Raw genomic sequence first — 13,898 nt, 5'->3', positions numbered from 1 at the left:
GCACTCCATAAGATCTTCAAGAGGAAGAACTAGCCGCCATCACTAAGGTGGACCCGTTCTTTAATTTTTTTGTTCTTATTTTTCTGTTTTTCGAAATATATGCTTTATGTTTTGTCTATGTTTGTGTCTTTATTACATGATCATTACCGTCTAGTGTCTATGTCTTAAAGCTATGAATGTCCTATGAATCCTTCACCTTTCTTAAATGAAAAATGTTTTTATTTGTAAAAGAATAAGAAGTGCATGATTTCGAATTCTATCTTGAAATTAGTTTAATTATTTTGATGTGGTGGCAATACTTTTTGTTTTCTGAATGAATGCTTGAACAGTACATATTTTTGAATTTGTTGTTTATGAATGTTAAAATTGTTGGCTCTTGAAAGAATAATAAAAAAGGAAAAATGTTATTTATAATTTAAAAAATCATAAAATTGATTCTTAAAGCAAGAAAAAGCAGTGAAAAAGCAAGGCTTGCAAAAAAAAAAAAGGCGAAAAATATAAAGAAAAAAAGAAAGAAAAAGAAAAAGCAAGCAAAAAAAGCCAATAGCACTTTAAACCAAAAGGCAAGGGTAAAAAGGATCCAAGGCTTTGAGCATTAATGGATAGGAGGGCCCAAAGGAATAAAATCCTGGCCTAAGCGGCTAAATCAAGCTGTCCCTAACCATGTGCTTGTGGTGTGAAGGTGTCAAGTGAAAAAGCTTGAGACTGAGCGGTTAAAGTCGTGGTCCAAAGCAAAAAGAGTGCGCTTAAGAGCTCTGGACACCTCTAACTGGGGACTCTAGCAAAGCTGAGTTACAATCTGAAAAGGTTCACCCAGTTATGTGTCTGTGGCATTTATGTATCCGGTGGTAATACTGGAAAACAAAATGCTTAGGGTCACGGCCAAGACTCATAAAGTAGCTGTGTTCAAGAATCAACATATTGAACTAGGAGAATCAATAATTCTGAGTTCCTATACATGCCAATCATTCTGAACTTCAAAGGACAAAGTGAGATGCCAAAACTGTTCAGAAACAAAAAGGCTACAAGTCCCGCTCATCTAATTGAAGCTAATCTTCATTGATAAGTTTGGAATTTATTGTATTTTCTCTTCTTTTTATCCTACTTTGTTTTTAGTTGCTTGGGGACAAGCAACAATTTAAGTTTGGTGTTGTGATGAGCGGATAATTTATACCCTTTTTGGCATTATTTTTACATAGTTTTTAGTATGTTTTAGTTACTCTTTATTATATTTTTATTAGTTTTTATGCAAAAATTACATTTCTGGACTTTACTATGAGTTTGAGTGTTTTTTTGTAATTTTAGGTATTTTCTGGCTGAAATTGAGGGACCTGAGCAAAAATCTGATTCAGAGGCTGAAAAAAGACTACAGATGTTGTTGGATTCTGACCCTCCTGCACTCAAAGTAGATTTTTTGGAGCTACAGAAGCCCAATTGGCACGCTCTTAATTGCATTGGAAAGTAGACATCATGGGCTTTCAAGCCATATATAATAATCTATACTTTGCCTGAGATTTGATGGCTCAAACTGGCGTCCAAAGCCGGCCTAAAACATCTTGGCGTAAAACGCCTAAACTGGCACCAGAATTGGAGTTAATTGCCCAAACTGGCACCCAAGCTGGCGTTTAACTCCAGAAACAGCCTATGCTCATGTAAAGCTCAATGCTCAGCCAAAGCACACACCAAGTGGGCCCTGAAAGTGGATTTATGCACTATCTACACTTAGTTACTTATTTTCTGTAATCCCTAGTAACTAGTTTAGTATAAATAGCACTTTTTACTATTGTATTCAGAGTTTTGGAACATGCTATCATAGATCATATTTTCATGTTTTGGAGGTGGCCATTCGGCCATGCCTAGACTATTTTCACTTATGTATTTTCAACGGTGGAGTTTCTACACCCCATAGATTAAGGTGTGGAGCTCTGCTGTTCTTCATGAATTAATGCAATTACTACTATTTTCTCTTTCAATTCATGCCTACTTCTTCTCCAAGATATACTCTCGTACTTAATTCAGTTAAGTCAGAATGAAGGGGTGACAGTGTGCAAAAGGATCAATGGATCCTATTCCGACGCTAGCAGAAACCGACAGATGATTAGCCATACGGTAGCTGTACCTGGTATTTTTCATCCGAGACGAGAAATCCGACAGTTGATTAGCCGTGCAAAAACCGTAGAGGACCATTTTCACTGAGAGGATCCTACAGCTTGCCATAGAAGGGAGCATGCATGGTTGGAAGAAGGCAATAGAAAAGCAGAGGTTCAGAAGCAACAAAGCATCTCCAAACGCTTATCTGAAATTTCCACCATTGAATTACATAAGTATCTTTATTTTATTTTATGTTTTATTTATATTTTAATTATCAAAACCTCATAACCATTTGAATCCGCCTGACTGAGATTTACAAGATGACCATAGCTTGCTTCAAGCCGACAATCTCCGTGGGATCGACCCTTACTCACGTAAGGTTTGTTACTTGGATGACCCAGTGCACTTGCTGGTTAGTTGTGCGGAGATGTGAAAAGTGTGAATCACGATTTCCCACACCAATAGTGTGGACATAAAATAAAATGGGTCTTACTCAAGCTGGGATATCGTCTGATCGCTAGGTACGTCTCAACTTCTAAGAGTAGAACTCCTTAGATTTCTCACGTTCCATGTTCTAGGAACTTCCCTGTCATCCAGACGTTCCAACTTATATGCTCCGTTGCCGACTACTTCCTTTATCCTGTATGGACCTTCTCAGTTTGCTGATAACTACCCTTCCCCTGGTGTCGGCATCCCTACATCGTTACATCGCAAGAGTAGGTCATTTGGCTCAAAATTTCTTTTCTGCACTTTGGCGTTGTAACGCAGGGCTATTCTTTGTTTCAACGCCGCCTCAGATAGGTAGGCCATCTCTCTGGTCTTATCTGCCAAGTCCTTCTCCACGGCTTCCTCGACTCCTTCCAGGAGTAGTCGTGGGCTCGGCTCCCCAATTTCCACGGGTATTATCGCGTCCACCCCATAGGTGAGCCAAAAGTGCGTCTCCTCGGTAGAGGACTGCTGCGTTGTGTGATAGGACCATAGGACCGCCGCTAGCTCGTCTACCCAGGCTCCCTTCTTTTGGTTAAGTCACTTTTTAAGACCTTGTAGGATGACCTTGTTTGCTGCTTCGACTTGGCCGTTAGTTTGGGGGTGACGAGGTAGAAATTAGCCAATTAAGAATTTTTTGATAAGAACAGCGTTACAAGTACAGTTCTTAACCAACAAAAATCCGCTTATCAATTTAAAAAAAGTTGTCACGAAATTAGAATGAAAATACTAGGAGTAAGAATCCCAAGTCGTCTCCCAACGAGTTGACAAAAGAGTACTATTTTATTAGTCAGGAGTTTTCCGAGGAATTTTAATAGTTGAAGAGAAGAAAATTAAATGATGGTAAATTAAAGCAATGTGAGTTAAAAGAGATTTATATATTCAAAATAAAAAGCCTTGACCGGGGGAAGATTAATTGAAAGTTCTATCCTTGTTGGATTTTCCCAAGTGTAGTATCAAGAGGTTGTTATTTTCACTTAGTTAACCCTTACTAAATAAAGAAAAGTCAAGTGATTGAGCTAACTCTTATTCACAAGTCCTAATCCTCTCCCTTGGGAAGGATTAGCGTTAGTGCCTAGAGAGTTAGCCAACGACTTCCAATTTAACTAATCACTTGAGCATTCCAACTCAAGGGTCTCCTTTTAATCAACCCCCAAGTCAAGTTGGGAGTCTACTCTATTGACATGAATATAACGTTCACAGAAATATAAGAAGAAGACATGATAAATTAAATAAAATAGGAATTGAAAATTAATTAAAAGTAAAAATAGTTCTTTGCATTAATAAATCCCAAAATGCAACATGCTTATCTGAACAGGGTTAATAAGTAATCAAAAGAGTAAAGGAATAAGAAAGCAAACTAAAATAATAGCAACTTCAACGGAGGTAGTGACTCTTCTCAATATCCAAAGCAAAAATATAAAACTAGAAATCTATGAGTGTGTAGAAAACCTAGAGGAAGAGTGATTTCTCTCTAAGATTCCAATCTAAACTAAAACTATGCGAATGAGAATGTGTGTGGTGCACGAATTGTGAATCACACTTTTCACAACGCGTACCACTAACCAGCAAGTGCACTGGGTCGTCCAAGTAATACCTTACGTGAGTAAGGGTCGAATCCCACGGAGATTGTTGGTTTGAAGCAATCTATGGTTATCTTGTAAATCTTAGTCAGGAAGTCAATTATGTTTATCAGTTGAATTGTGAATAACCAAGAGAGCATAAATTAAAGGTTACTTGTTGTGCAGTAATGGAGAATATGTTGGAGTTTTGGAGATGCTTTGTCTTCTGAATCTCTGCTTTCCTCTGTCTTCTGATTCACGCACGCACGTCCTCCTATGGCAAGCTGTGTGTTGGTGGATCACCGTTGTCAATGGCTACCTTCCATCCTTCCAGTGAAAACTACGCTCACGCGCTCTGTCACAGCACGGCTAATCACCGGTTGGTTCTCGATCCGGTTGGAATAGGATTTAATATCCTTTTGCATCTGTCACTAACGCCCAGCCTTCAGGAGTTTGAAGCTCGTCACAGTCACTCAATCCTTGAATCCTACTCGGAATACCACAGACAAGGTTTAGACTTTCCGGATTCTCATGAATGCCGCCATCAGTTCTAGCTTATACCACGGAGATTCTGATTAAGAGATCTCAGAGATACTCATTCAATCGGATATAGAATGGAGGTGGTTGTCAGGCACACGTTCATGGTTTGAGGAAGGTGATGAATGTCACGGATCATCACCTTCATCACAGTTAAGCGCGAATGAACATCTTAGATAGGAACAAGCGTGTTTGAATGGAAAACAGAAATACTTGCATTAATTCATCGAGACACAGCAGAGCTCCTCACCCCCAACAATGGGGTTTAGAGACTCATGCCGTCAGAGAATACAAAGTTTAGATCTGAAATGTCATGAGATACAAAATAAGTCTCTAAAAGTTGTTTAAATACTAAACTAGTAGCCTAGGGTTACAACATATGAGTAGACTATGATGGATGATGCAGAGATCCACTTCTGGGGCCCACTTGGTGTGTGCTGGGGCTGAGACTTAAGCAATTCACGTGCAGAGACCATTTGTGGAGTTGAACGCCAGTTTTTATGCCAGTTTGGGCGTTCAACTCCAGCTTTTGATCCTTTTCTGGCGCTGGACGCCAGAATTGGGCAGAGGACTGGCGTTGAACGCCAGTTTACGTCATCTATTCTTGTGCAAAGTATGGACTATTATATATTGCTGGAAAGCCCTGAATGTTTACTTTCCAACGCAATTGGAAGCATGCCATTTCGAGTTTTGTAGCTCCAGAAATTCCACTTTGAGTGCAGGGAGGTCAGAATCCAACAGCATCAGCAGTCCTTTTTCAGCCTGAATCAGATTTTTGCTCAGCTCCTTCAATTTCAGCCAGAAAAATACCTGAAATTATAGAAAAACACACAACTCATAGTAAAGTCCAGAAATATGAGTTTTTCCTAAAAACTAATAGAACGAGACTAACAACTAACTAAAACATACTAAAAACTATATGAAATTATCCCCAAAAAGCGTATAAAATATCCGCTCATCACAACACCAAACTTAAACTGTTGCTTGTCCTCAAGCAACTAGACAAATAAAATAGAAGACTAATAGGTTGAGAAGCAATAATATCTCAGAGTTTTTTTGATTGAAGCTTAGATTCTAATTAGATGAGCGGGACTAGTAGCTTTTTGCTTCTGAACAGTTTTGGCATCTCACTTTATCCATTGAAGCTCAGAGTGATTGGCATCTATAGGAATTCAGAATTCAGATAGTGTTATTGATTCTCTTATTTTAGTGTGATGATTCTTGAACACAGCTTCTTTATGAGTCTTGGCCGTGGCCCTAAGCACTTTGTTTTCCAGTATTACTACCGGATACATAGATGCCACAGACACATAACTGGGTGAACCTTTTCAGATTGTGACTCAGCTTTGCTAAAGTCCCCAATTAGAGGTGTCCAGAGTTCTTAAGCACACTCTTCTTTTTTTTTTTTTTGCTTAGGACCTTGACTTTAACCGCTCAGTCTCAAGTTTTCACTTGACACCTGCACGCCACAAGCACATGGTTAGGGACAGCTTGGTTTAGCCGCTTAGACCAGGATTTTAGTCCTTTAGGCCCTCCTATCCACTGATGCTCAAAGCCTTGGGATCCTTTTTATTTGCCCTTGCCTTTTGGTTTTAAGAGCTTTTGGCTTTTTTTTTTTTTCTGCAAGCTTTGTTCTTTGCTGCTTTTTCTTGCTTCAAGAATCATTTTTATGATTTTCAGATTATCAATAACATGTCTCATGTTCATCATTCTTTCAAGAGCCAACATATTTAACAGTCTCAAACAACAAATTCAAAAGACATATGCACTGTTCAAGCATTCATTCAGAAGACAGAAAGTATTGCCACCACATTTAACCAATTAGAATTTCTTTTATTAAACTCGAAATTTTATTGCTTCTTATTCAAAAGATCTACTATTTTATTCATGTTTAATGATGATGAGAAAAATAAACTATAGCTTAATTGGAGATAAAATCAAATAGATATTAATTACTATTATATGACTTCTAAGGTAAACTTTTTATAAGGACACTGTCACAGAGTTAAGGCAGAAATTGAAAATTAACAACCTTTATTCTGGGGGTATGGGGGTTCCTCTGATCCTTGGGAGGCTTGGTATTACAGAAGACTTTTGGCGCTTCAGTTCCCTTAAGTCACGTCCCTGCTCCTCTTGTTCTTTAAACATATGGGTCAGCATTTGACTGTGTTCCTTCTGTTGTTTTATTATTTGCTCCATAGCTTCCTGTATCTTGGTGACAGACGCCTCAAGATATTCCCAATATTCCGCTTGAGGAATCTCTGGGAGGAATTCCTGTGCTCTCTTCTTGATAAGATCCTCCTGTGCTTGTTGTCTCTCCATTGATGCTTTGGTGATTGACTTTTCAATTAGGATATATTCAGTTATTCCCATCTTGACTCCAGCGTCCTTGCAGAGCAGAGAAATCACGCTTGGATAAGCCAACCTGGCCTCTTTTGAATTTTTGTTAGCAATCTTATAGAGCTCAGTTGAAATCAGCTGATGAACCTCCACTTCCTTTCCCATCATGATGCAATGAATCATCACTGCTCTTTTAACTGTGACTTCAGAACGGTTGCTAGTGGGCAACAGAGAACGCCCAATGAAGTCCAGCCATCCTCTGGCAACTGGTTTGAGATCCTCCCTCTTGAGTTGATTTGGGACGCCCTTTGTGTTGGTGGTCCACCTGGCTCCAGGGATACATATGTCCTCTAAGATCTTATCCAGGCCAATGTCTACTCTCATCATCCTCCTGTTGAAGGAGTCTGGATCATCCTTTAGCTGAGGTAGTTTTAATATCTCTCTGATCTTGTCAGGGGTGGTATGAACAATCTTTCCCCTGACCATGGTCCGAAATTCGTAGCAGGCTGTTCCAGATAGTCTTTGCTTGTCAGTCTGCCACATATTAGCATAGAACTCCTGGACCATGTTCCTTCCTACTTTCATTTCAGGATTAGCTAGGACTTCCCAGTTCCTGATTCGAATTTGCTCCTGGATCTCCGGATATTCATCTTCTTTCAGATCGAATCTAACTTCCGGGATCACTGATCTCAGACCCATTACTTTAAGATAATGGTCTGAATGTTCTTTAGATAAGAACTTCCCTTGATTCCAAAGTGGTTTTGGAACGCTCTCTTTCTTGCCTCTTGGAGTGGGTTATTTTCCTTTGGGAGCCATGATCTTAGTGATCTCGGAAAAACACACCAAACTTAGAGGTTTGCTTGTCCTCAAGCAAAAGAAAAGAAAGGAGAGGGATAGAAGGAGATCGAGGTGCACTTGTTGATGGAGGAGGGAGGAGGCCGAACCCAATTTTAAAGGGGTGGGGGGGTGGGTTTTCGAAAAATTGGAAGAGATAAGATAAAAAGATTGAGTTGAAAAAGATAAGATAGAAGATAAAGTTTAGTTTTGAAAAGATATGATAGATTTTTGAAAAAGATAACCCTGAATTTTGAAAAAGATAATATGGATATTTGAAAAAGATATGGATTAGTTGAAAAGATTTTTGAGTGAAAAAGATAGATTTGTTTTCAGAAAAGATTTTGAAAAGAGTTGGATTGAATTTGGAAAGATGGATTTTTAGAAATTAAGGATTTTAGAAATCAGGGTTCTTGATATGTTTATGTAAAAATCATGCATTGAAGCATAAAATTTGAAATTAAAATGGAAATACGTGTGGGATAACTGGATTTGGCTCCTCCCTGTCTTCCTGGCGTTTGAACGCCCAAACACTGCTTGTTTTGGGCGTTCAGCGCCCAAATGCTGATCTCCTGGGCGTTCAGCGCCCACTTGCTGCCATTCCTGGCGTTCAACGCCCAGTGGGTGGCCATTTCTGGCGTTGAACGCCCAATTGCTGCCATTACTGGCGTTCAGCGCCCAGTGGATGCCCATTTTGGGCGCTGAACGCCCAAAATGTCCCGTTACTGGCGTTTTCTTGCCATTGAGCTCCCTCTCTCTGTTTTGTGTGCAAATTCCTTCTGTAACCCTGTAAACTTATACAAATGATTCTGTACCTTAGTGTCAGTGAACTTTATATAAAAAAATAAAAATAAAAATAGGCAGAACTGCTTAGAGGATTGATGCCCCATGGCTGGGTTGCCTCCCAGCAAGCGCTTCTTTATTGTCTTTAGCTGGACCTTGCTGAGCTTTTAATCTAGCTTCAGCCTTGAGCAGTCTTGCTCAATGTTGCCTTCAAGATAATGCTTGATTCTCTGTCCATTGACAACGAACTTCTTATCAGAATCAATATCTTGAAGCTCCACATAACCATATGGTGACACACTTGTAATCACGTATGGTCCCCTCCACCGGGATTTCAGTTTCCCAGGGAATAGCCTGAGTCTAGAGTTAAACAACAGGACCTTCTGTCCTGGTTCAAAGATTCTAGATGACAGCTTTCTGTCATGCCATTTTTTTGATTTTTCTTTATAAAGCTTGGCATTTTCGAAAGCTGTGAATCTGAATTCCTCTAGCTCATTTAGCTGGAGCAATCGTTTTTCTCCTGCTAATTTGGCATCAAAGTTTAGGAATCTGGTTGCCCAGTAGGCCTTATGTTCCAGTTCCACGGGCAAGTGGCATGCCTTACCATACACAAGTTGGTATGGAGAGGTCCCTATAGGGGTCTTGAATGCTATTCTGTAAGCCCACAGAGCATCATCCAAGCTCCTTGCCCAATCCTTTCTACGGGTATTTACTGTCCGTTCCAGGATTCTCTTTAATTCTCTGTTAGAGACTTCAGCTTGCCCATTGGTTTGTGGATGATATGGTGTGGCCACTTTGTGGCGAATTCCATACCGAACCATGGCAGAGTAAAGCTGTTTATTGCAGAAGTGAGTGCCCCCATCACTGATTAACACTCTAGGGACACCAAACCTGCTAAAGATGTGTTTCTGGAGGAACTTCAGCACTGTTTTAGTATCATTAGTGGGAGTGGCAATAGCCTCAACCCATTTTGATACATAGTCAACTGCCACCAGAATATAAGTGTTTGAGTATGATGGTGGGAAAGGTCCCATGAAGTCAATTCCCCATACATCAAACAACTCTATTTCCAAGATTCCTTGTTGAGGCATGGCGTAACCATGAGGCAGATTACCAGCTCTTTGGCAACTGTCACAATTACGTACAAACTCTCGGGAATCTTTATAGAGTGTTGGCCAATAGAAGCCACATTGGAGGACCTTGGTGGCTGTTCGCTCACCTCCGAAATGGCCTCCATATTGAGATCCATGGCAATGCCATAGGATTCTCTGTGCTTCCTCTCTGGGGACACACCTACGGATAATTCCGTCTGCACATCTCTTAAAGAGATAGGGCTCATCCCACAAGTAGTACTTTGCATCAGTAATTAGTTTCTTTTTTTGTATTCTATTGTACTCCTTGGGTATGAACCTTGCAGCTTTATAGTTTGCAATATCGGCAAACCATGGTGCTTCCTGAATGGCAAATAGATGCTCATCAGGGAACGTCTCAGAGATCTCAAGAAAGGGGAGGGACGTCCCTTCCACTGGCTCTATCCGGGACAGATGATCAGCCACTTGGTTCTCTGTCCTTTTTCTGTCTCTTATTTCTATATCAAACTCTTGCAGAAGCAATACCCATCTGATGAGCCTGGGTTTTGAATCCTGCTTTGTGAGTAGATATTTAAGAGCAGCATGGTCCGTATACACAATCACTTTTGATCCTACTAAGTATGATCTGAACTTGTCAATGGCGTAAACCACTGCAAGTAGTTCTTTTTCTGTGGTTGTGTAATTTTTCTGGGCATCATTTAGAACGCGACTGGCATAATAAATGACATGCAGAAGCTTGTCATGCCTCTGTCCCAATACTGCACCAATGGCATGATTACTGGCATCACATATTAACTCAAATGGCAATGTCCAGTCTGGTGCAGAAATGACTGGTGTTGTGACCAGCTTAGCTTTCAGCGTTTCAAACGCCTGTAGGCATGCTGTGTCAAACACAAATGGCGTGTTAGCAGCTAGCAGATTGCTTAGAGGTTTTGCGATTTTTGAAAAATCCTTTATAAACCTCCTATAGAATCCTGCATGCCCCAGAAAGCTTCTGATTGCCTTAACATTGGCAGGTGGTGGTAATTTTTCAATTACCTCTATTTTTGCTTGATCCACCTCTATTCCCTTGTTTGAGATTTTATGCCCAAGAACAATTCCTTCAGTCACCATGAAGTGACACTTTTCCCAGTTTAAAACTAGGTTGGTTTCTTGGCATCTTTTCAGAACAAGTTTCAGGTGATCAAGACAGGAGCTGAATGAGTCTCCATATACTGAGAAGTCATCCATGAAGACTTCCAGAAATTTTTCCACCATGTCAGAGAAAATAGAGAGCATGCATCTCTGGAAGGTTGCAGGCGCATTACATAGCCCAAATGGCATCCTTCTATAAGCAAACACTCCAGATGAACATGTGAATGCTGTTTTCTCTTGATCCTGGGGATCCACTGCAATCTGGTTATAGCCTGAATAGCCATCCAAAAAGCAGTAATAATCATGACCTGCTAGTCTCTCTAGCATCTGGTCTATGAATGGTAAAGGAAAATGATCCTTTCTGGTGGCTGTATTGAGCCTTCTGTAGTCAATACACATGCGCCACCCTGTAACTGTTCTTGTAGGAACCAGTTCATTTTTTTCATTATGAATCACTGTCATGCCTCCCTTTTTTGGGACGACTTGAACAGGGCTCACCCAGGGGCTATCAGAAATGGGATAAATAATCCCAGCCTCTAGTAATTTGGTGACCTCTTTCTGCACCACTTCCTTCATGGCTGGATTTAGCCGCCTCTGTGGTTGAACCACTGGTTTGGCATTATCCTCCAATAGGATTTTGTGCATGCATCTAGCTGGGCTTATGCCCTTAAGGTCACCTATGGACCACCCAAGAGCTGTCTTGTGTGTCCTTAGCACTTGAATAAGTGCTTCCTCTTCCTGTGAATTTAAAGCAGAGCTTATGATCACTGGAAAAGTGTCACCTTCTCCCAGAAATACGTATTTCAAGGATGGTGGTAGCAGCTTGAGCTCGGGTTTAGGAGGTTTTTCCTCTTTCAGAAGAAAGTTCAGAGGCTCTTCCATGTCCTCTGAATCCTCCAAATCAGGCTGAACATCTTTAAAGATGTCTTCCAACTCTGATTCGAGACTCTCAGCCATGTTGATCTCTTCTACCAAAGAGTCAATGAGATCAACTTTCATGCAGTCTGTTGATGTGTCTGGATGCTGCATGGCTTTGACAGCGTTCAACTTAAACTCATCATCATTGACTCTCAGGGTTATTTCCCCCTGTTGGACATCAATGAGGGATCGTCCAGTTGCTAGGAAGGGTCTTCCTAGAATGAGAGTAGCACTCTTGTGCTCCTCCATTTCCAGCACAACAAAGTCAGTGGGAAAGGCGAATGGCCCAACTCTGACAATCATGTCCTCAATCACGCCTGATGGGTATTTAGTGGAACCATCAGCAAGTTGGAGACATATCCGGGTTGGTTTAACTTCTTCAGTTAAGCCAAGCTTCCTGATAGTGGATGCAGGTATCAGGTTGATGCTTGCCCCAAGATCGCATAAAGCTGTCTTGGTGCAATCACCTTCTAATATGCATGGTATCAGAAAACTCCCAGGGTCTTTAAGCTTTTCAGGAAAGCTTTTCAGAATGACCGCACTGCATTCTTCAGTGAGGAGAACTCTTTCTGTTTCTCTCCACTCCTTTTTATGACTCAAGATCTCTTTCATGAACTTGGCATAAGAAGGTATTTGCTCAAGTGCCTCTGCAAATGGAATCTTTATTTCAAGAGTCCTTAGATAATCTGCAAAGCGAGCAAATTGCTTATCCTGCTCCTCTTTCTGGAGTTTTTGAGGATAAGGTATCTTGGCTTTATATTCCTCAACCTTAGTGGTTAAAGAAGCCTTTTTAGAGGGGTTGTTATCAGCACTTGTGTGTGTCTGATCCCTCACTGGCAATTGAGTGCCAGAGTCAGAAGCTGGAGTGACGTTAGACGCCAGCTCACTGTCTGTTCCTGGCGCTTGAACGCCAGAAATGTGCCCATGTTGGGCGTTCAACGCTGGACTCTGCCCCATTTGGGCGTTCAACGCCAGATTCTTGCCCATTTCTGGCGTTGAACGCCAATCCTGCCTTGTTTCTGGCGCTGAACGCCAGTTTTGGGCATGGTCTGGGCGTTCAGCGCCAGCCTTCCACCCATTTTCTGGCGTTTTAGTGCCAGAATTATTTTTCCCTGGGCTCTTACTGTCCTCAGGTGAATCTTTGGTGGGTTGCTCATTTCTTGAATTTTTGATGCCTTGAGGTGGGGTATTTAATGTTTTCCCACTTCTTAATTGAACTGCTTGGCATTCTTCTGCTATTTGCCTTGATAGCTGCTGCTTTGTTTGCTTAAACTGTTCGTCCATCTGTATATTAGCTATCCTTGTCTCTTGTAGCCTGTCCTTGAATTCAGCTAGCTGCTTTGTTAGAAAATCCAATTGCTGATTGAATTCAGCAGCTTGTTTTACAGTACTGAATTCAGCAGTTACTGTTTTAACCTCTTCATTCATGGAAGGGTTGCTGCTTAGATACAGATGCTGATTCCTGGCAACTGTATCAATGAGCTCTTGAGCCTCTTCAATTGTCTTTCTCATATGGATAGATCCACCAGCTGAGTAATCTAGAGACATCTGAGCTCCTTCTGCAAGCCCATAGTAGAAGATGTCTAACTGAACCCACTCTGAAAACATTTCAGAGGGGCATTTTCGTAGCATCTCTCTGTATCTCTCCCAGGCATCATAAAGAGATTCATTATCTCCTTGTTTAAAGCCTTGGATGTCCAGCCTTAGCTGTGTCATCCTTTTTGGAGGGAAATATTGATTCAGGAATTTTTCTGTCAGCTGTTTCCATGTCCTTGTGCTGGCCTTAGGTTGGTTATTCAACCACCTCTTAGCTTGATCTTTTACCGCAAATGGAAACAGTAATAGTCTGTAGACATCCTGATCTATTTCTTTATCATGTACTGTGTCAGCAATCTGTAGAAACTGTGCCAGAAACTCTGTAGGTTCTTCCTGTGGAAGACCAGAATACTGGCAACTTTGCTGCACCATGATAATGAGCTGAGGATTCAACTCAAAGCTACTAACTCCAATGGAAGGTATACAGATACTACTTCCATATGAAGCAGTAGAGGGGTTAGAATATGACCCCAGAGTCCTCCTGGACTGTTCATTTCCACTTATGTCCATGATGGATATATGGATA

This window comes from Arachis hypogaea, chromosome 15 (genome assembly GCF_003086295.3).
Source record: "Arachis hypogaea cultivar Tifrunner chromosome 15, arahy.Tifrunner.gnm2.J5K5, whole genome shotgun sequence".
Taxonomy (NCBI): domain Eukaryota; kingdom Viridiplantae; phylum Streptophyta; class Magnoliopsida; order Fabales; family Fabaceae; genus Arachis; species Arachis hypogaea.
This window is presented reverse-complemented; position numbering follows the sequence as displayed.